This window comes from Stenella coeruleoalba (genome assembly GCF_951394435.1).
Source record: "Stenella coeruleoalba genome assembly, chromosome: 2".
Lineage (NCBI taxonomy): Eukaryota > Metazoa > Chordata > Mammalia > Artiodactyla > Delphinidae > Stenella > Stenella coeruleoalba.
In genome coordinates this window covers 82,491,397-82,515,008 of record NC_137147.1, presented here as the reverse complement: position 1 = coordinate 82,515,008, position 23,612 = coordinate 82,491,397, and the positions used below count along the sequence as shown (strand labels likewise).

General features: G+C 41.7%; 1 long non-coding RNA gene across 3 annotated transcripts in view; it reads left to right on the top strand.

Annotated features, from left to right (window-relative positions):
• The window catches only part of LOC307181773, a 752,523-nt gene that overhangs the window by 69,755 nt on the left and 659,156 nt on the right, over window positions 1–23,612 (top strand). The gene's annotated exons all lie outside the window — the stretch shown is intronic.

The following is a 23,612-nucleotide window of genomic DNA, read 5'->3' as shown; positions in this document are numbered from 1 at the left end:
AGTGGGGGCTAGTCTTCGTTGCCGTGCATGGGCTTCCCACTGCGGTGTCTTCTCTTGTTGTGGAGCACGGGCTCTAGGTGTGTGGGCTTCAGTAGTTGTGGCTCGGGGGCTTAGCAGTTGTGGCTTGTGGGCTGTAGAGCGCAGGCTCAGTAGTTGTGGCGCACTGGCTTAGTTGCTCCGCGGCATGTGGGATCTTCCCAGGTAAGGGATCGAGTCTGTGTCCCCTGCACTGGCAGGCAGATTCTTTATCACTGTGCCACCAGGGAAGTCCCTAAAATTTGCTCTTTGAGGAGAGATACTACACAATGTTATAAAGGTAACCTCAAATCATTTTTTTATTGTAGGTGAAGCAGGTTTCTTAAGGGACACTTCTGCCTTGGAGAAGTGAAGGACAGAAAATTGTATAACCATCCGGGTTGTCTTGAGATTATAGGAAATTGAAGAGCAAGTGATTCAGTCCCTTCCGGGCACCCTGGTGGTGGTTCCAGACTGGCAAGAGCTGAAAAGATGTGTTTATCTTTCCAACCGTAAATTCAGCCATCTTTATAGAAAACTTGGGAAGGGCAACTCTACATCCATTCCATAATATGTGGGGTCAGTGTGTATGCATGCGTGCGTGTGTGTGTGTGTGTGTGTTTCCTTCCTCCAGCCTTACACCAGTAGGGCTCGAACTTACTGTGTGTGCCCCTTGCAGGGTTCTCTGTTTCAGAGTGGTCGCAAGCAGGAAATATGGAAACCTGGTCGTTTCCAAGACCCGTACTTCTGCTGATATGCTGTAGGATGTTGGGCAAACTACTTAACCTCTCTGTGCCCTTGCTTTAGGTCACTGAGAATGAGGAAGCATGATTGATTCCATGAAACATTTAACTTTCAAAATTGGTTGTGTTCAAAGAGATTGAGTGTCCTGGCTACTTGGCTCTCCCTTAGTTAATCTCACATTTCTAAGTCATGATCAAACTTTGGATTGTGGTGGAGTCAACAGACAATTAGTGCCTCTCTGTGAATTTACCACAAATCTGATCTTGAACCTGGACACGAAGGTCCAAATCTTAGCCTTTAATATGCTTTCTCAAGTCCTTCTCGAGGCTCTGTTAGTGTGGGACAAAGTGCAAGATGCTAGGAAAAAAAGAGAACACCTGAACAATCTGGAGGGTAGGACCAATACTGAGAAATAAGACAGTGGATCTCTGGACTTAAGAGCAACTTGATTTGTCTTATACTTTTTGAGGGGTTTTAACTCAACATATACTGATTAAGTGCTTCCTAACTGCCAAGACGTGGGCAATCAGCAGAAAACAAAAAGCACATGAAGTTCCTATTGTCATGGATATTACTTCTAGTGGGAGGAGACAGAAAATAAACAAACATTTGTGGGGTTTTTGGTTGGGATAGGTGATAAAAATAAATTATGGTAGAGGAGAAAGGATGGCGAGATTTAATATTTTAGACGGGGTGGTTAGAGGGTGCATTTCTGATAAGGTGATATTTGAGCAGCAACTGGAAGGCAGTGGGAGAAGGAAGCTCACAGCCGTGGAGGAAGGGCACCCCAGGCAGAGGGGAACAGCCATACGAAGGTTTTGAGGAGGAGGGAGCTTGGTGTATTTGCAGACCACAGGAGAGCCTTTGCTTGAGGCTCAGACTATGACCTTGAACAGGCTGAGGAACATCCTGTGATTCTGGGTTACAAGCAAAGGGGCCCAGCTATTCTGCTGTCCCTTTCTGCTTTTTCCATTCCCTGCTTGGAAATGTGCAAAAACACCAGTTGCCCTATAGCCCACTGGAGAAAGCCGGGTTGTGGTTCTAGGTAGGTCATCCAATTTGAAATGAGAAATTCATGGAGAATGATGTAGCTTTGTACCTACTGGAATGGGAGCCAGTACAAATGGATTGGGGGTGAAGAACTGGCAACTGAAAGAAATTTGAGACTTATGGATACCATCTGTGAGTATCAGCACCAAGACCCTGTGAGGCTTTGGAGGGTCCATGGACTCCAGAGAAAGTTGACAGTAAATAACATGTGTCTCCAAGTCCATGATGTTTAATTTCCTCTTACACCAGGGGGACCATATCTTCCCTTACTAGCACCTCTCACTGCATAGAGCACAGTACTAGGTAAATCATCAGCACATATTCAATGATTATTGAATGAATGTGTTGTAACTGCATCATATACCCAGGAATCTTGGGAAGCTGGGAGAATCTTAGGGGAGCTTCAGATTCTGGCTTTTGCTTGTTAAAGTATGACTTTGCTTTAAGGCCAATATGAAAAATATCTTCTAAACTCATGTCCGGAGGAACTCGGTAAGCATAAACCAAACATTTACTATAAACTGAGATTCTGTCCTGAAGGAGATTTCTTACCAGAGCTGTAGTAGCCACAGGATTCTGGTCTCATATTAACAGGGACTTTTTGATGACCACATCCATGAAACATCTGTATACTTGCCAAAATTGAGAAACACATTAGAGAACATGGTTTACTCCTATGCTTGTATAGCCTGTAAGATCTCACTATCTGGTGGAATATTCCAGCTGCCTTTCTCGGGAGATGAATATATTTTACATTTATCTGTCTCTTTTGGAAGATCTCAAGTGAAGGGTGTTCCACAAAAACACTTGGAAAAAGTCTAAGAAATTACTAGCTCTTCTTTATTTTCCTTAATTCTTGTTGCTGTCATTACACTACCATCATCATCATTATCATCATCATCACTACTGCTACTTTGATTTTTTAATTGTTTATAGTGACCTTTAGTTCTTTTTCTTCCAGATATGTTACTGAATATTCTTTGCCATAGGGTAAGTTAATGGATTGCTAGTTTTGTTTCAAGGAAGATTAATGACTCATTTTTGTTTATAGGAGTAATAGTCCATACGGTCATGCAGAACTGATACTACAATTCTCTACCGTTCTGCAAAAGTAACATTGCATTTGTTTGCCATTGTCTGAAATCTCTTATATGTTTTGTGACCTTGGGCATGCTACTTAGCCTTTCTGAACCTCATTTTTGGTTCAGTCATGTAAAATGGGGAAAATAATAGTAACCATGTCAGAGTTGTTCTTAAAATTGCCTAAGATGATACTTGCATACCTCCAAGTCCTGTGCCTGGCACAGTTTGAGGTTTAATAATCAAGATCTGGAATCGTTAGCTATGATAATAAATAGAACTGGAAAAAAAAAAGAGAAACTGTAAGATACAGTATACCAATATTAATTACACTGCTTAAACGTGCATGAATTCAAAGAGCTCCTAAGTAGATAAGGTCTGCAGAAATAAGATTGATCTCCACATATTTGGACGAGTGCAGGCTAAATAGCTTTAAAAAAATTTTTTTTAAGCCTTCTAAACACTCCTCACATCTGATATCCTGGTTACTCATTTAGCCTTCCCTTAGCATTATCACCCAGGTTTTGGTTTTTAAACTCTACATAAGGAGGAATGATCTCTGCAAGTATAATTAGAAGGTTGTACTGGATAATTTAAAGGCCTCACTTAACTCTGAGATTCCATGGCCCTCAACCCTCATGTGGTACTATTGGTTGGTATATTGAATCATCCCTATCACTGTACCCATTTTATAGACGAGCACACTGATATGTAGAGGTAAAACAGTCTCTCAGTTTAAGTTCACACACTTCATAGGTGGTATTCACACTCAGATTTACGTGACAACAATGTTGGTTTCCTTAAATACTACGTTATACTGCCCATAACAGAAAAAATTGTAACTCCTCAAAATTTCACAAGTTTTATTTTAAAATATCAATATAGTATCAAGTCATAAAATAATGGAGATTTAAAATAAAGCAATAAGTATCTTATATAATATCTGGTGATATGGGTGCAAGGTTGGATATTAGACAAATCAAATAATATCAAGGTTTCTTAACTACTGTGGTCTTTTATTACTTTAGATACAGTCTGACAACCATGAGTCACAAGCTAAGAAGACTGAGAAGTTCAGCTTAGCGTTGCTACACAGTAAAAGCTACAATAAATTTGACCACATTAAGATATACATAATTTCTATTGTATTTGCTCCATAATTGGCTATACATTCATGGATATATGGTTACATTTAGTATTCCAGTGATTACATTTAGTATTGCCTTTACAGGAAAAGTGTAACTTTTCTTCTGCCATTGCTTAGTTCATCGGTACTAAGAATTGGTCTCATCATGAATAGTTTTTCCTGGTGCTGTGGTTTGTTTTTGTTTTGCTTTTTGTTTTTTTTTCCCCCACTGTTACCATCATTGCCATGCATATAATCACACTCAGATCCTAGATCATACTCTCTGGTAAGGGTCTCTTGTTCTGGGCAGTGCTGGGCTTTTCTGTACACCAACCTAATGCTTCAAGCTGCCTGTGCTTCTGTCCTGTTGGAGCATCTCCAATGTTATGATGCAGGTCAAATTTCAAGTATTTGTTCTTTTTTTTTTCCCCAGATTATGGGTCAGTCCATGGATCTTGTTCAGAAAAATAGAGTTACTATATAAGGCTGGGGTTAGTCTTAAAGAACTAGGTGATCAGGAACCCTAGAAACTGAGGTTGCCAGGGTGGGGGCAAGGTTGGGAGGAAAATAGCCCATGACTCTTTTTGAGGGAATTGAGGCTATTCTGTATTGTACTGGCCTCAGGAAGGGGAGAGGGCTCAGTCAGAGGGATCCCTGGACCCTGACCCTGGACATGTGTGGCAGGAAGATGGGAATAGGTCAGACACCCTCCCTATTCCTTTTGGGTAAGTGTTCTGCCACCTTCCACTCCACCTCAACCCCCAGACCACCAGGCAACCAAAAAGTTCCCATAGGAAGTTTAGGTTTAAGATCAGTTTTACGTGTAGTGGAGCGTGAGAGGTATGAAGATCTCCCTGTCTTCCACTGAACCCTCCTGCCAAAGATCTCCCCATCTGTTTTCCATTGCCCAGAATTCCTTTAACATATGTCTTTAATTGCACAATAAGAGACTAAAGGCTTAAACTTGCAATTACGATAAATAATGAGTCCTTTGCCGAATTCAGGGAAGGGGTTAGAAAGGGACTTTGGAAATACAGAAAAAATGCCTGACCTTCAGAATTTTCTTGTGCCAGCCCTGTCTATTTTTATCTTTGTAAGAACCTCTGTGTAACAGGTTTTTTTTTTTTTTTTTGCAATGGTTCTTCACATTCTGAACCTAATCACAAGTCATCACTGGCTATCTCAACGGTCTTTTCAGTGACTTACATTGTCATCAGCGAATAAGTCTGATGCATTGGATTATTCACAGATTTTTTTCCTAAAAGTTCTTGTTGGAGGATTTATGTTACCTCTGGTAGGTGACAATGCTATTCAATACACCAGCTAAGTAAATCTAGTAAGGGGGCTATTTAGGGTCTCATCTAGGAAACTGAGATAAAAATGAAAGGGATTTTAGTGTTCGAGGGAAAAGAGGGGTGTTTTGCCGTGAATTATATGAACCAGCTGCATATTTTGGATTGAATTCAGCATTGTATTTGAGTGTTCATACATTTAAAAAAAATACCCGTTCGACACCTGTTATGTTCTAGAAACGTACTCGGTGCTGGAGTTAAAGTGGTGAACGAAAAAGATGTGCTTCCTCTTTGCACAGAGCCATCATCTAGCGGCTTGAAGTGGAGCCAAAGGAGACCCTGAAATCATCTGGTCTAAACCTCATTTTTCAGATTAGAAAATGGAAGCACCAAGAGGTGAAGGAAATTGCTCTTTGTCCCAGCTGGTTACTAACTTGACTCTTGCAACTTCCAGCTCGATTTTCTGGTTAAACTAACCGAGTGAGTTAGGACAGGCCCACAGTCTTGTGGCAACAATCTGCTCCCACTTCCCTGTGGCCTGAAAGGGTCCCTGCCCTTCCCCAAGTCTCATGGATGCCCAGAAAGTGACTTGACTATTGGGGTGAACTTTGTTCATGACATTCGCGCATACTGGGTTGTGATGAAGAAGCTGAGCCACGGAGTATTGTTCACTGTGGGGGGGAAGTCATTTCCCTGCCCCCCGCCTCCCCCACCCCCACCGCCGCCTCCCCCAGGACATTTCTGGGCCTGCCTGAGCAGAGGAGTTTGGTGAACTACTGGATTGTTATTAAAATGATAATTAAAGAGGTAACAGGAAGGGAGCGCGTTCCAATACCGTACAGAAGAGTCAACACTTTCACTGGATAATGAATTCTTTATACCTCAGGTTATTACTCAACTGAAGGGAACCTGCGATGCCGTTGTGTCTGGAATCAATAAAAATATGTTGCAGGAAGGGGGATCCCTTCCAAGGTCTGAGAGGGGGCTCTTGTCTGACACTCGGAAATGAATTGTCCGAGGAGAGACACATACTGACAAAGCACAAGACTTTATTGGGAAGGGGCGTCCGGGTGGAGAGCAGCAGGGTAAGGGAACCCAGGAGAACTGCTCTGCCATGTGGCTGGCAGTCTCAGGTTTTATGGTAATGGGGTTAGTTTCTGAGTTGTCTCTGGCCAGTCATCTTGCTTGGCCCATATTGGGTGACTCAGGGCCCTTCCTGGTGACGTGTGCATCTCTCAGACAAGATGGATTCCATCTTGAGGGTTTCTGGGAGGTCGGCAGGACATATGTCTCCTCCCTCCTCTTTTGCCCCTCCTGAATTCCTCCAGATTAGTTTTACAAGACATACTATCGGCTGGTGTGTCCTTCCTCCTTTCGGTCCCTCTCAAATTCTCTCGGTTAGTTTTTGGTGGCAGTACCTCATTCTTTATCGGGACCTCCTGTTGTGAGACAACTCGTGATAACATGAGACATGATGATAACAGGCAAGTGGTTATCATCATGTTTGGCCAAGGCTGGCAGTTTTGGTCAATGGTTCCCTAACAGGTACATTCTCAACCAGTGAATTTAATAACTGACTTGTCGCTTATAAAACTATATCTTAGAACAATAGGAAGGTAGGTGATGGTCTTGAATCCTCATACAATACAATCATATTGTATCTGCTGCTGCTCTTTTTCAAGATTTTTGCAGGCAACTTTCAACCTTTAAAAAAAAATAGTCTTTTAGAGACATCCATATTTCTGGAATATTTCTGGAATTTTCCTGGAAAACAGGAGTTTGAAGAGTTTGTTGGGAGTTTTCTGACTTGTTTCATATGGCACCAAAAATGCATTTTAATATGGAGGGTTGGGGGTTGCTCCTGAAGGCCACCCAAACAAAGTCACCAGGAGGGAGGGTCCTTCCCTGAGTGGCCCTGACACATTTCATGGATGCCCTTCGCTTGTGCGTGCTGCCCGCTCCAGGGGGTGAGTCCAGGGTCCATGTGATCGCTGGACTGAGGCAGTCATTCCCTCCTTTCTCTCCCACTCAAGGAAGCATACTCAAATGACTTCCCCAAAACTCATTTGACTTCTGAATCCTTGTTTTCAGGGATTTCCTATTAATAATTCAATGGAACCATGATTCTGTAGAACAAAACTAGGGAAACAGTAACAAATAGACCTGAGACTGGGTGAATGTGATGATGTCGCAAGATTAACCCTGCAACGGTTCAGTTTTTAAATGAAATATGTAATTCATAAAATTCTGCACTTTAATTTTTCCTGTCAGTCCAGCATTGGCACTGGCACAGACCTCACAGGTGAACGAAGGTGTTAGGTCTACCCCCTTTAGTTCTGAAGACCAGAAACAATGGTGAGCCCCCTAGGCTGAGGGCAGTGTCAACTTCTCCTCCACAGTACTTGCCCCGGGGAGGATGTCCCTCATATTATCAGGGCTTCCTCAAGTCTGTGCATTCCCTGATGCCTCATTTCCCATCAGCATGGGGGGCAAAGCAGGCAAAAAGATAGTCACTCAATAAGTTAGTCATGTCGGGAAACTTATCTATTTCAGGCACCGGTTCCTCTCAAGCGAGCGGTGGTAGATGTGTGGTCCAGCTTACAGACTAACGCCATTTCCCGTTACTATCACTAATACTCAGTGTGTGCTATTTCCAGCTTGTCATTTGTCCACTGGCTTGTGAAACTACCATCTAAGACAGCAAAAGCATTTCTATTCCCTTGGGCCATTTCCTCCTGACATTCTTTGCTGATTACCTCTGAAGCAGCTGTGATCACTTCTTTGCACGATCAAAGCATCAGCTGATGGCTCTTTGTCTCACCAGAAACAGACCAGCCTTGGCTGGTCCCAGCAACAGGCCTGTGGGTGAAGTTCAGAGATACAGGCTCGTGGTCTGGCTCCCAGCTAGGCTGTGCTTAACAAAGCAAGTTTTGGAGGCGTGATGATCTGGAGGTGTTATGATGGGGTGAACTGGTGGAATTATAAATATTTAATCCATTGCTCAGCCTCTAGCAGGAATGAGTCTAAACTAACCCAGACTAGGAAGAAGCAGGGAGATTATGAAAGGTTCACTGAGAAGGAGATTCTGTAGTCTCCCTCCTCCCATTTTGCTAGCTACAGACTTTGATGTTCCCTGGTGATGAAAGGATGAAAGTTTGCCATCTTCCACAGAATTTTCCTTAGGGTCCACTAAATTAATCCACATACATGGTGTGTGTGTGTGTGTGTGTGTGTGTGTGTGTGTGTGTGTATATATATATATATATATATAGAGGTATGTATGCATATAATGTGTATTATATACATACATTTTATATCTGTATCTATAGATTACATATATTTATAGATATACTAGGTAATAGTAATATAGGTAACAGGTAAATATAGGTATACTAAGTGATATGTATATAATATATATCCACATTATATTTATATACACATATGTACTGTATTATATATGTACGCTATATATCACCGTTACCATTAGGCACTGTGGTGCACGTGCTTATGTGTGTTGGGGGAATATAAAAATGTGTAACAGTCTGCCTCTAAGGGGCATTTAATCTATTTAAAGATATAAAACATATGCAAAACTGCATGTGAGTCTGGACCATGAGCTGAGGTGATCATGGAAAGAATTATGCATAGGTACATCTGCAGCTGAGCATTAAAATGCTACTACTGCTACTACTTTTTAACATTGATTGAATACCTACCAAATTCCTGGTAGGTTCTAAGTACCTTTACATACCCTCATAAGTGCTTTTTACATGTGTTTAATCATCAAAATATAACACTATAAGGAAGAAAGAGGAGAAAACTGAGGCATAAAGTGTTTAAGGAACTTGTCCAAGGTCACACAGCTAGTTAGTGGTGGGGCTGAATTTAAATGGAAAGCAGAATCGTTTTTTTTCTTTTTTAGGTTCCATATATATGTGTTAGCATACGATATTTGTTTTTCTCTTTCTGACTTCACTCTGTATGACAGTCTCTGGGTCCATCCACCTCACTACAAAACTCAATTTCATTTCCTTTTATGGCTGAGTAATATTCCATTGTATATATGTGCCACACCTTCTTTATCCATTCATCTATCGATGGACACTTAGGTTGCTTCCATGTCCTGGCTACTGTAAATAGTGCTGCAATAAACATTGTGGTACATGACTTTTTTTTTTTTTTTTTTTTTTTGCGGTACGCGGGCCTTTCACTGTTGTGGCCTCTCCCGTTGCGGAGCACAGGCTCCGGACGCGCAGGCTCAGCGGCCATGGCTCACGGGCCCAGCCGCTCCGCGGCATGTGGGATCTTCCCGGACCAGGGCACGAACCCGTGTCCCCTGCATCGGCAGGCGGACTCTCAACCACTGCGCCACCAGGGAAGCCCATGACTCTTTTTGAATTATGGTTTTCTCAGAGTACATGCCCTGAAGATCCTAGGGGCAGGACAGGAATAAATACGCAGATGTAGAGAATGGACTTGAGGACACGGGGAAGAGGAAGGGGAAGCTGGGACAAAGTGAGAGAGTGGCATGGACATATATACACTACCAAATGTAAAATAGATAGCTAGCGGGAAGCAGCCACATAGCACAGGGAGATCAGCTCGGTGCTGTGTGACCACCTAGAGGGGTGGGATAGGAAGGCTGGCAGGGAGACGCAAGAGGGAAGGGATATGGGGATATATGTATATGTATAGCTGATTCACTTTGTTATAAAGCAGAAACTAATACACCATTGTAATGCAATTATACTCCAATAAAGATGTTAAAAAAATAAAATTAAATGTTTACCGAAAAAAAAAAAAAAAGGAAAGCAGTCTGATTGCAAAGGCCCAACTCCTAGAGGGATTCTAGTCTGAGCAGAGAAGGGCGAGGCATTGGTGATGGAGGACCCTGGTCAGCAGAGCAGTGGTGGCTGCAGTGTTTAAGTGGAAAAGGCCTGGCTAGGGGGTGCTCAGTGTAGTGATTGGCACGATCCTGGAAGGGAGTAAGAGCTTCATAAATGTTTGTTGAGTTATTGACTGCATGCTGGAGAAAGTAGACTGTTATCAGACTGTGTAGAGTTTTGAATTACAGTCTAAGTGGTTTAAACTTAGTACCGTGGATAATATCTTCTCTAGAATGCATGAATTTGTGGAGAGGCCGACATACTAGTTCATAAACAGGTGTCATTCTAATCCGGATTTTCTCTTCTTCAGTGCTTTCTGTAGAATATCAAGGAAAAAATAAATTGAAACTATGTCAATGAAGCCTATTACAAAATCATGCTTTCTATGCTTCACTGCAAAAGTAAGATGCTAGCTGGACTTGCCGGGTCAGTCTTTGCTGTTATGCCCTTACTCCCTTTTAAATGCATGTCAATGAGTAAATCCTCAGGAAGCCAAATTATATCAATATATATGTTGTGACCCCCCCCCCCCCCCCGGCTGTAGATGACTGGACTTCTGGTGGGTATTGTGACATGACAATGCACTGTCTTAGGAAATATCAAGAGCACAAAGCGTTTAGCAGAGGGTGTAGGAACCGAAAGATCATGTTGGAGAGAAGAGCCAAAGAAGATGCAACAAACTCCGTATGTACTAAAATTATTAGGAAGCAGGAATAATATATAAGCAGAAAGTATGATGTAAAGAGAAATTATGTTATGCATGCCATGAGCCCAAATCTTTGGATTGCAAATTCGGTTCTGGATACCTTCTGGAATTTCCCATAGAATGAAAAATCCTACCACCCTTTCCCAATAGTCATTCTCCTTGATTTTTCTGCTACATTTTATGTAATTGCTCATTCACTCCATCCTCAGACTCTTTCCACTGAATGCAGTCCTCTCCTGGGTCTCTTCTTCTCCTACCACCCCTTTTGTCTTCTTAAGCTCCTCTTGCTCTATAACCAAGGCTTTTCTGAAACATATTTCTCTTCTGTTTTTCTGTCCGTGTGATTTTATCCATCTTCAGGCTTTAAACTTATATCACTTTGCATATGGTGCCTCCAAATACGTACACAATCTGGACATCTTTTCTGAGCTCTCACGGGGCTCACAGTTGCAGTTGTTTGCCCCATACCTCCAATCGGCTGACACTCAAGCAATTAGAAAAGGTTCCATGCAGTCCCATGGTCATGCCTTGCTGCCAGACTTCATTACTTCTTCCCTGACATCTCCATGTCCCATGGATTTTATATGCCACTGCGAAAATAATCCCTAACACAGCTCTGCCCCTAAATCTTCATTGACTCCTTTTCATCTATCAGGAAAAATTCACATTCCTTAGCTTGCCATTTTTGCCCATCTTTAACATGATCCCAGTAGATGATTACAGAATATTTACATGCCTTTTAGGCTTTTGCAAAGTAGAGTTCTTTCTATACCTCCTCTAGTTTTCAAAATTCTACCCATTTCCCCTAAATTTCCCAAAGTGCCGCCTCTTTCATAAAGCATCAGCAATTCTAAATTAAATTGATATCTGTTTTCTCTAAATTTTCATGAATTTTTGTTTGTAGCTTTGTTAAGGCAGTTATTGAACAGTTATTTTACTTTTCCTGTGATATTTCTAATTTGTATTTGCTATTACACAGGTGTCAAAGCTTGATATGTATGGTCTGCTTGCTCTCAGATCCATTCTTTGCCCTTTCCTGCTCTGCCCTTCATCACAGGGGCTGAACCTGTGCGCTGTGCAGCCCACACTCCTGGGTCAACTGGCTTCATACCGGGTGGTTTCGTAATGGGTGGGTTTCATATTAGGTGATACTGGTATGGAAACTAGGGTCTTCTCCCCACCCCCATGCCTTCGGAGATGTCTCCAGGAGAGCTGTATTTCCTTTGAGGCTCCAATTCCCACCTGATATTTCCAGATTTTGGTGGATGGTCCTTGCCCTTGGGCTCTGGGAACACAACCTCCTTGTTTTTCCTGCTTAGGGATGGTGGTGGTGCCTGCTACTGTTTATTTCCAGATTGCTTCACCATCTCCTGATGGGCTTCTGGTTCTTCTATCACCTGCATAACCTATTCCCATATATGAAATTCATTTTTTTTTGTGTGTGTGTGGTACGTGGGCCTCTCACCGTTGTGACCTCTCCCATTGCGGAGCACAGGCTCTGGACATGCAGGCTCAGCGGCCATGGCTCACGGGCCCAGCCGCTCCACGGCATGTGGGATCCTCCCGGACCGGGGCACGAACCCGTGTCCCCTGCATTGGCAGGTGGACTCTCAACCACTGCGCCACCAGGGAAGCCCTGAAATTCATTTTATTTGAAGTACAAATGGTTTCTGTTTTCCCAGGATGGATGATGATAGATGTACTCCATCCTAATTTTTACAGTAGACTATGTCTTATCCTTATATCCTGCATACTGTCTGGCTCAGTGACTTGCACACTGCACGTGCCAAGTAAACGTTTACGGAATAAATGCATAAATTAAGGAAGAATTTTGCTTTGTTTAAAGGTAGCATAGTTAATTTTTAGAGAAATTACAGTACTCAGAAAAATTTAGGAGGCACTAACTATATTAGTCCTCAAGACATACCTAAAACCAAAATCCTTGCTGTTAAGAATTAAAAAGGCTACTGGGAGACTTAAAAAGGGCAGTGAATTTTGTGTTAGAAAATTTAGTGGACTGGAAAAATACCTACTTAAAATATTTCTTTTTCACTTTGAGGAAAGCTTATAAAGTAAAGGGGCTCAAATTGTTCTTAAAATTAGCCATCCAGTTTCTTTTCCAATCCCAATGTTGATATTCTCCAACTCAGCCCTAGGAGGTGTTAAGAAGATATTATTATAATGGTTGGCATGTTAATTGCTGTGTTGATTTTGCATATTTTCTTCTCTGAGGTCCTTAGACCCAGAAGAACTCATAGGTTTTTTTTTTGTTTTTTTTTTTGAAGTACGCGAGCCTCTCTCTGTCGTAGCCTCTCCCGTTGCGGAGCACAGGCTCCGGACGCGCAGGCTTAGTGGCCATGGCTCATGCGCCCAGCCGCTCCGCGGCATGTGGGATCTTCCCGGACCAGGACACGAATCCGCGTCCCCTGCATCGGCAGGTGGACTCTCAACCACTGTGCCACCAGGGAAGCCCTCATAGGTTCTTTGAGTCCCTGTCCCTGTCCCAGTTTGTTAGGGCTCCCACTCCTGAGGGCTGCAGTAACATGGATCAATATGTAGGAACATGGTGGACACAGCTGGTGTGATGAGCCAGTGCTTTTGGAACTATGCGCACTGCCAAGGAAAGTGAACTTGTGGTTTAAGTTCTTAATAGAACTCCCTACTCTGCCTCTGGATTGATACAGGGTCTTGAGCTTTTTCTCCCAGCCTTAACCTCATTCATCAGAAAGTAGCTCAGGTGATAGAAAGAATTCTGTGGGGAAATGACTTGATAAAGTGAAGGATGAGCTGTAAGCGTGAGATAATTTAACCATTGCCTTAGATGGACCCTGCCACACAAAGTCATGAAAACTAATGAATTTCTTTACATTTCTTTTTTATCAGCAATTTCTATTGGAGGCCTATTATGCTACTGGAACTGTGGTCAGCATAAGAAATTAAAAAGAATTTTCTGACAATCTTCTGCATTTCTTATAGGAAAATAGTATCACGCCTGGTTTCCCCTGTTAATCTCCGTAGACCAAAGATCGGAATAACCCCTTTGTTTGTTCATACTCTTGAAGTTGAAAGCAAGGGGAGAAAGCACACATTCTGCCTCCTGAAGTTAGTATTTCTTACTGCCTTGCCTGCAGAGATGGCCAACTTTTTATCCCTGTAACAATGCAGATTGTCTAAAGTCTGTTTAAAATTTCTCCCTGCATCAACAGGGAACATAGACATTTTAAAAATAATTTTATTTCATCTGGAAAGAGGGTATCTTGGGAGGGAAGTCAAGACCTCTGCCTGGAGGGCTGACCCAGCAATAATTTGTTCATTGCTGAGTGTGTCTGGAAATCTGCTAAAGCTTTAGTTTCAATAGGATTTTTTTTGTTTTCCCCCCCAAAGGAGACTGTGTCCATGGCTGTTCATCTTAAAGGCATATGGCTTTGATATTAGATATTTCGGAAGGTTTGCTATTCCCCACAGCTGAGGAACCTCACTGCCCTAATCATCATAACAGTAGGCTCAGCTCAGCAGCTTGGGACTTCATCCTTTGCTTGGAATCTTTGGTTTCCCCCCAGCGACTTTGGAATCGGTCTGATTCCATATCTACAACAAGATACAGGTTGCATGTGCTTATGCAGAATTGCTTACGTTGAGATCTCTGGGTCTTCATGGCACTCCCAGCTCAAGGGAGGAGACCAAAGGTCTCCAAGACACCCAGGCAGGGCTTGGCTTTTTCTCTGCCAGGTCATCCATTTAAGGAACACCTCCTGAGTACCTGCTATATACCAGGCCAGCACTGCCATTAAAGACACGTAAGTCAGAGGATGTAGACTCAGGGAATTGTGACAATAATATGAAGCTGTCTTTAAATTATAATTCATTAAATTACATAGCCTGATCAGGCTAACAGTTTATAATTTTCAGCATATGCTACAGGATAATGGGTTTAGAAATCTACTCTGTAAATAATACTCTTCACACGGTAAGGTAAACTTTATGAAGAGGTTAAAGAGGTAACCTCCATGGTGGGGAGAGGGTACGTGTCATTGGTGAAAGACCCTTTTCCCAGAAGTGTCTCCTTTCATCCCTCACATTCCCACAATATTTTTTCAATTTCTGTTTCAGGCAATAAAAATATTTAACTTTGCAGATTTTATTTTTTGTTTTTTTGGAGTGGCCAATTCATTAAGCTTATTAAAATGGCAGCTCAAACCACTTTATCATCCTAAAGCCCTTTAATTTCATCCTAAAGCTCTAGAATTTTCCTTTATGAGCCTGGAAAAGTTTTCTTCTTCCTTCCTATCATGTGGTTCTGCTTCCCTTAGGCTCCTACTTTCTGCTATGTAAGGGAACAAAAAACTAGAGGTGGTGGGTGGGAGCTTCCCAAATCCCAAGTGGAAGGGGAGAGAGTTGAGACAGTTCATAGCATGGATTCAGTTCCCTGATTTCAGAGCTGAGTAAATTGGAATCAAGAGATATTGAGGTGACTTGCTCAAGGCCATGCACGCAGCTCATGGCTAAATGAGGACCATGGAGACGGCATCTTGATTCCATGACTAGTGCCCCCTCCACTCCACTGCCGTCCATCAGTGAGCACTGGTCCATCTCATTCTTCTCATCTCATCATATTTATCTCAGCTGTTTCAGTTCTTCCTGAATCCTTTACCTTACCCTCACACCTAGAACAGTTTTCTCCCCTTCCTCAGTCACACACCTTACCGAGCACGCATCATCCTTCAGATAATGCACTCAGTCCAGACCTTACCAACATGAATAAGACCGTGCCCTTCTCCAGGCTCTTTCCACAGCCACTGGCCATTCCTATCTTTGGAACGTAATTCATCTCTGTGACCTCCTGGCCAACTCCTCTCTTACATTCACAGTTCTACTCTCATGCCCCCTCTTCTGAGAAGTAGCTTCATCCACTCCCTCTTTTCTGGCACTTCAATTTAACTCATTGCACTGCTAGTATCTGTGTACATTCATCACTTAAAGATGAACGCTCAACCTGTAGCATGATTCCTATCACCTTGTAGGTCTTATTTTAATAAATGCTTGGTGAGTGATTGAATAAGGGATGGGTAAAGGAATGAATCCATCGTGTGGCTGCATTTGAGGTTGTTTGCTTTCCTCTCTCCTGGAGTTACCTCCCAGCCACTTTCAGAAAATCAACACATTTACTACTGCTTCTGGAGCGCCTATGACTTGCCAAAAGCTAATTTCACCCCCGTTTGACAGGTAAAGAACCTCAGCTACAACAGGGAGATCAGCTCGTGACCGCCTGGAGGGGTGGGATAGGGAGGGTGGGAGGGAGGGAGATGCAAGAGGGAAGAGATATGGGAACATATGTATATATATAACTGATTCATTTTGTTGTAAAGCAGAAACTAACACACCATTGTAAAGCAATTATACTCCAATAAAGATGTTAAAAAAAAAAAAAGAACCTCAGCTACAGAATAAACGAACTTGCCCAAGGTCACATGGCCAGCAGATTGGTGCTGAAATTTGACCTCAAGACTGTCAACTCTAAGTGGGTGAACTGTGCTGCATCACCTCACATGTCTTATGCTTATACGAATATATTCATTTATTACTTGTAAAATTGAGATATTTAATTAAAATTCTATATGAAAGACATTTTCTTCTCCAAGTCATACTCATCCCTTCTGCTGTAAATGTAATCACTGCCTTTCACTTTATTTTTTTATGGTACTTAGATGTTCACCATGCTCCGTATGCTATATGACTTTCAAAGATTAAGGTAGATATCATGTTTTATACTTTCTGAAATGTATATGCATACAATGAACAGTTTTTATGATAGCGTGACATTGGAAAAAGATTGAAATCTCCATTTTTGAAAGCGGGCCAAGTTGAACTCCGTGCAGTTAGGTAATCCACCCAAGGCCTCACAAAGTACGGTGGCATAATTTTGACCACAATTAGGAAAAAAAAAAAAAATGGGAAGTAAACACGATTGTTTCTTGATTTACTTATCTCAGTATCAGATCTTTCCAGATCTTAAATATTGAATTATATAATCTAATGGAGCTGTAAGGTGTGGTCTCTCCTAAGACAAACTGCATTTTTAAAAGGATATCTTTAAGATCAAAGAAACTTTAAAACTCAACTGTTAAACCACAATGGTAGGATGACAGGTAATCCCATCAGTAATTTGGGCAGCAAGAAACCACTTGTACTGAGAAGTGATAAAATCCGGCTCATCCAAGAGTGAGATCTAAGTTTTTCCCATTATCTGACTTCTTAGTAACATCCAATGGGATGTTGATGCCAGTTTCCACTCTTGATTTTCAATTTTTATTTCCTTATCTATGAAAGAGCTCTGAGGTGACCACTGAAGTAGACCCAGGGCTGTCCAAATCTAGCGAAGAGAGCTAGACTGACATGGAAGTTGTGAAGCACGGTCCTGTTGGAGGAAACCACAGTGCAGACAAAGTTTAACTTAAATTGTTGGGTCCTAAGAGTGACTCATATTTTATGTGGAAGACAAACCCAGAGATAAGGCATTTGATGAGAATTTGCTTTGATAGGTCCCCAAATTGTAGCTGGTCACATGATTCCAGGAAAAGCACGGAAACCCTTCAGGTCTTTAAATGTGTGTGTCCAATAGGGAGAGGGAGAGAGAAAGAGAGAGAGCTGTTTTTTTTTTGTTTGTTTGTTTTTAATTGTTAAATGGATTAAACCTTGGTCCTTGACTAAGTATGGAAATAATTGTAGTTTGGCTAATGCAACATAAAATATTCCCTAATTAAATCTTATGTGAATAAATCTATAAATCATTTGTAAATATTGCTGAAGAATATACTCCCTTTTCGTGCCAGAATTCTTTTTTGTCTATTTATTTATTATTTTTTATGTAAATATAGTTGATTTACAATATTGTGTTAGTTTCATGTATACAGCAAAGGGGTTTGGTCATATATATGTATTGTATACATATGTATGTATACTGTATGTATCTATATTCTTTTTTTGATTCTTTTCCATCATAGCTTATTACAAGATATTGAATATAGTTCTCTGTGCTCTACAGTACATCCTTGTTGTTTATTTAGAGAGGACTGTTTCAATCAGTGCCTTTCTGGTGTCTAACACTAAGGTACTGTCATTGTTGTCATTTTGGTGGGTGTTTCAGTTGACTCCATCAGATGCAAGGTCAGCAGGTTCTAAACAAGGATGATGCATCTGTGAATACTAAGAGAGGGAGCTCCTGGCTGTGGTCCCGGAGTGGCGTGGTGGACACTCAGCAATGGTTGCTGAGTGGGGAGGACCAGGGGGTCTGAGTTCCCTGGAGGCATTGGGGCTGGAGGGTTATATGCAGGGTCTGGGCATTATTAACTTTCTAGCCTATTTGTGCTCCATGTGTGTAAGTGCACATGAGCATGTGTGGGCTTTGTCTTTCTTCCTTTTAATATTTTAAATGGCCTTTTGCATTCTGTCCCTGGAATTGTCATAATCGCTGAACTTATTCATCGGTTACCTGCACTTTAGATCATTGGGTGCTAGAACAGGATGAAGATTGGGGTGTTTGTGTACCATCTGCCCAGTTAGATTACTGCCTTAACTCCTTTATGGGCTTGTCCTTCACTTATTTGCAGTTTTTCCTGTCATTTTATGTCACTGCTTGAGCATCTCACAATTAAGTGCAAGATTGGGAAATACTTTCATGATGTATACTAAGGAACTAGTAACCTTGCTCTTAATTGCTGTTTTCATATTTCAGTGCTGTCCCTCCATTGTTGCATTGCAATGATATATCTGTAGACTCTGCCACGGTTACCACTAGGTACACGAACAGTGCAGAGGGCTGTGGGCTAGAAGCCTATTTGCAACACTGCTCACACCTTACAGCCTTCTCTGGGGCTCCAGATTCCTGGGACAGAAATAGAAATTTTTGCCCCATAAAAATAGGTTAAATCTCTCAGAGTGCCATTCTCTTTTGTCTTGTTTTTTTATTTGGGAGAGTAGCAGTAGATTCTAACTAAGATTATGATATTTTCTCTCTCTTTTTTTTTGTTTTGCATTTGTTTTCTTTTTAATAAATTTATTTATTTATTCATTTATGGCTGCGTTGGGTCTTTGTTGCTGCATGCAGGCTTTCTCTACTTGCAGTGAGCTGGGGCTACTCTTTGTTGCGGTGCATGGGCTTCTCATTGTGGTGGCTTCTCTTGTTGTAGAGCATGGGCTCTAGGCATGAGGACTTCAGTAGTTGTGGCACATGGGCTCAGTAGTTGTAGCTTGTGGGCTCTAGAGCACAGGCTCAGTAGTTGTGGCACACGGGCTTAATTGCTCCGCGACATGTGGGATCTTCCAGGACCAGGGATCAAACTCGTGTCTCCTGCACTGTCAGGCAGATTCTTAACCACTGTGCCACCAGGGAAGTCCCTGTTTTGCATTTTATTTTATTTTATTTTTAAAAATTTTTCATGGTATTTTCTTGATCAACAAATGAAACATGCTTTGCAAATATACATACTCCTATGTGAATGATGGATTTCAATATTTGAAATCATGAACTAAGCTTTTAGATATAAAATGTGGGGCTTTTTCATAGGTCTTGTTCAACACTCAGAATCCAATGCAACAAATATTTATTAAATGACTAATTTTGTGCAAGGCAAGAAATTTGCCTCTTATGGTCTCGTGTCATGTGCTGAGGACATGAGTTCTGTGCTTATAACCCAGACTGTGGCTAGTGCCATGAGACCCATCTTGCAGATGAGATGCTATGACACCAGACTGGCAGTGGCAGGGAGCACCTGCTTGGGTGCAGTGGGTCATCCTGTGACCCAGGAGACATAATTTGATGTGCAGGGACAGGCCCTCAGTTTGGAAGGAAACCTGTTTTGGATTATCCCTAGATTATTAGAGAACAGAGTGTTTCAGGGAAGGAGTACCCATGTTCATTCATTCTTTCATTTGTTCAACAAATATTGAATAAACAACTTAATGTAGAAGGCGCTTGAGAAATGAATGAGTCATTTTCCTGTGCTCTCCTGGAGCTTACATTCTAGTAGGAAAAACAGACTTTAACAAAGACTTAAATACTTAATTGCTACGTTCAAACTGTGATTGTCCTGAAAGCAGAACAGTAGGGTGCTATGAGAAAAGTATAAGAGGAGACACCTAATTTGGATATTCTGAAAATGTGACATTTAGGCAGAAATATGAGGAATGAAATTAGCCTGGTTAAGGTGATGGGCTGGGGGTGGGGAGAAAGGTCATGATTCAGACCAGGACAAGGCATGTGATAAAGTCCTGAGGCAGGGAAGTGTGGTTAGGAAACTAAAAAAAGGACAAAATAGAGCTTGGTGGGTATGAGGGAGAGTGGGTATGATCAGGCTGAGGAGGTTGGCTGGCTATGGTCATGAATTAAGTAACTTTATACTAAGAACAATGGAAAGGTTTTGAGCAGAGGCACAACAAAATCGGATCTATGTGTTTCAAGAAGAGGGTCTGGCTGCTGGTGGGAAGTGGGTTGAAACATGGTGAGGAATGCAGGGATAGCAGGAAAAAGGCCGTTTCAACAGTTCTAGGTGTTTTCGTCGAAAGCCTCTTTGCAATAAACATCTTTGCCTCAAGCATTTTTGCCTAAACATACTTGCTGCATAACTAATTGGCCATAAGGCAATTTTGCCATATAAGATAAAATAGCAAAAAATAAAAGAGGGGCATGGAAACGGACATAATGAAACATGAAAAATGAATTACAAAATTAAAAAGACAGGGCTTCCCTGGTGGCGCAGTGGTTGAGAGTCCGCCTGCTGATGCAGGGGACACGGGTTCGTGCTCCGGTCCGGGAAGATCCCACATGCTGTGGAGCGGCTGGGCCTGTGAGCCATGGCCGCTGAGCCTGCGTGTCCGGAGCCTGTGCTCCGCAACGGGAGAGGCCACAACAGTGAGAGGCCCGCATACCGCAAAAAAAAAAAAAAAAAATTAAAAAGACATTATTGCAAAATACAAATTATTTGAATACATTTAAAATGTGCATAGATTCATGGCAATACTGCACAAATAACTGATTCTATTTTATGGATTGTACCTAAATACTTGTCTTCAAAGTTTTTCATTCATAGTATTTTATACATTTTTTTGCTTGTTAATTCATCTCTTTGTTTGGCATCACACATTTTCTTTTTTTTTTCATTTTTTTCTTTTTCCACTAGTCTTTATTTTATTATTTATTTATTTATTTTTTACATCTTTATTGGAGTATAATTGCTTTACAATGGTGTGTTAGTTTCTGCTTTATAACAAAGTGAATCAGCTATACATACACATATATTCCCATATCCCCTCCCTCTTGCGTCTCCCTGCCAGCCTCCCTATCCCACCTTTCTAGGTGGTCACAAAGCACCGAGCTGATCTCCCTGTGCTATGCAGCTGCTTCCCACTCTCTATTTTACATTTGGTAGTGTATATTTGTCCATGCTACTCTCTCACTTTGCACAGTTTTTCTTTTTCACTAAAATTTCCTCCTTCATTAAGAGAGGTAACAGCTCCAAAGAAGACATGCAGATGGCCAACAGGCATGTGAAAAGACGCTCAATATCACTAATTGTTAGAGAAATGCAAATCAAAACTACAACAAGGTATCACCTCACACCAGTCAGAATGGCCATCATTAAAAAGTCTACAAATCATAAATGCTGGAGAGGGTGTGGAGAAAAAGGAATCCTCCTACACTCTTGGTGGGAATGTAAATTGGTGCAGTCCCTATGGAAAACAGTATGGAGTTTCCTTAAAAAACTAAAAATAGAGTATGATCCTGCATTCCACTCCTGCACGTGTATCTGGAGAAAACCGTAATTCGAAAAGACACATGTACTCCAATGTTCAAAGCAGCATGGTTTACAATAGCCAAGACATGGAAGCAACCTAAATGTCCATCAACAGATAAATGGAGAAAGAAGATGTGGTATACTGTATATACTATACTACTCAGCCATGAAAAGAATGAAATGATGCCCTTTGCAGCAACATGGATGGACCTAGAGATTATCATATTAAGTAAAGTGAGTCACATAAAGACACATACCATATGATATCATTTACCTGTGGAATCTCAGAAAATGATACAAATGAACTTATTTACAAAACAGAAATAGACTCACAGACATAGAAAACAAACTTATGGTTACCAAAGGGGATGGGTGGGGGGACAATACATTAGGATCTTGGGATTAACATATACACACTACCATATATAAAACAGGTAAACAGCAAGGACCTACTGTGTATCACAGGGAGCTATATTCAATATCTTGTAATAACCTATCATGGAAAAGAATGTGAAAAAGAATATATGTATTAGAATATAAAGTGTACGTATGTGTGTGTGTGTGTGTCTGTGTCTGTATATATATATAACTGAATCACTTTGAAAAAAAACAGGTAACAGCTTCCAAATACTAGGATGTATATTTGTAACTGAGCTTTGAATTGTGTTGTGAAAAGCCTCTACACTGTTGTTTGTTCTGGGCATAATGTCACTTTTGGACAGACAGTCCAAAATTCTGTGGGACTTATGCGTTCAATCCTGTGCCTTTGAGACCCTCAGCGTTTTTCAGATTAATGCAATATAAAAATGGGAGTACTGCGTCAATGAAGAAATGAAACCAAACTGTCAACCAGTTCTTTTATCCTTTACGGCAGCCATGCCTTACGGCCAATTAAGTTACACAGGGAAAACACTTGCGGCAAAAGTGTTTGCGGCAGAGGTGTTTGTAGCAGAGAAGCTTATGGCGGAGGTACCGTACGCACATTTCAGCAGTGTAAGCTAGGGATGATGGTGGTTTCTGTGTGAGTTGATGCTTTACGGGCCTACTGTGTTTGGGGTGCTCCATCTGGATTAAATGTACTAATTGAGCTGTATGTTTCATGGGTAGTTTCTCAGTGTTAAAGGTTTGGCACTCAGTCCTCTGAACTATGCATCTCTCACTTTGGGTTGTATTTAAGGATGGTATGTGTAATGCTACGTGTTTCCTTAGAACTTAGCACCCCACAGAATTTAAGGCAGCAGCTTCTATGAGCTCTGGCTTTTGTACTAGGCAGTGAAGTGAAGCCATGTAGCTGCCAACATTCTTACTGTCTTTTTGACGGTTAGCCTGCCCTGCTTTGGAAATGCCATATCTGCTATGTAGCATCAGGACTCCCCACGCAGGGGAAACAATCCCAGCTCTGGAGGAACGTTCTACATGGGAGTGTAAGGATCAGATGCCCCCTGACTTTGCAGGTCAGGAGCCCTGTCTTCCTGCCGCTGCTGTGAGTTCTGCTGCCCATGTTGTGAGCCACGCAGCTCCACAGCCACTGAGATGCCCTCCCTGAAGACAGAGCCATCTAATAGTGGCCAAGTCTTTTCATGTAGTTGCTTACTATGTTGCATCAGGTTTCTTTCTATACTTGGGTAGGCTGTGAGAAACAGTATAGTGGAACGACCACCAGCTTTGGAGATAGCTCTGGCTTAGTTGTGCTGTGTGGAGCTCTGTAACCTTAAGCGTATTGTTGAACCTCTCTAAGCCTGACTATCCTCACCTGTGAAAAAGAGCTAATGATACTACTACCCTTCTGGGATTCCTGTGAGCACAAAATGTGATGGCATGTGCAATGTCTTACACAGGGCTTCCCCCCCGCAGGCATCTGATAACTGTGAGTTTCCTTCCCTATGTTAATCACGTAATAACTAGCTTGCCTGATGTCACCCA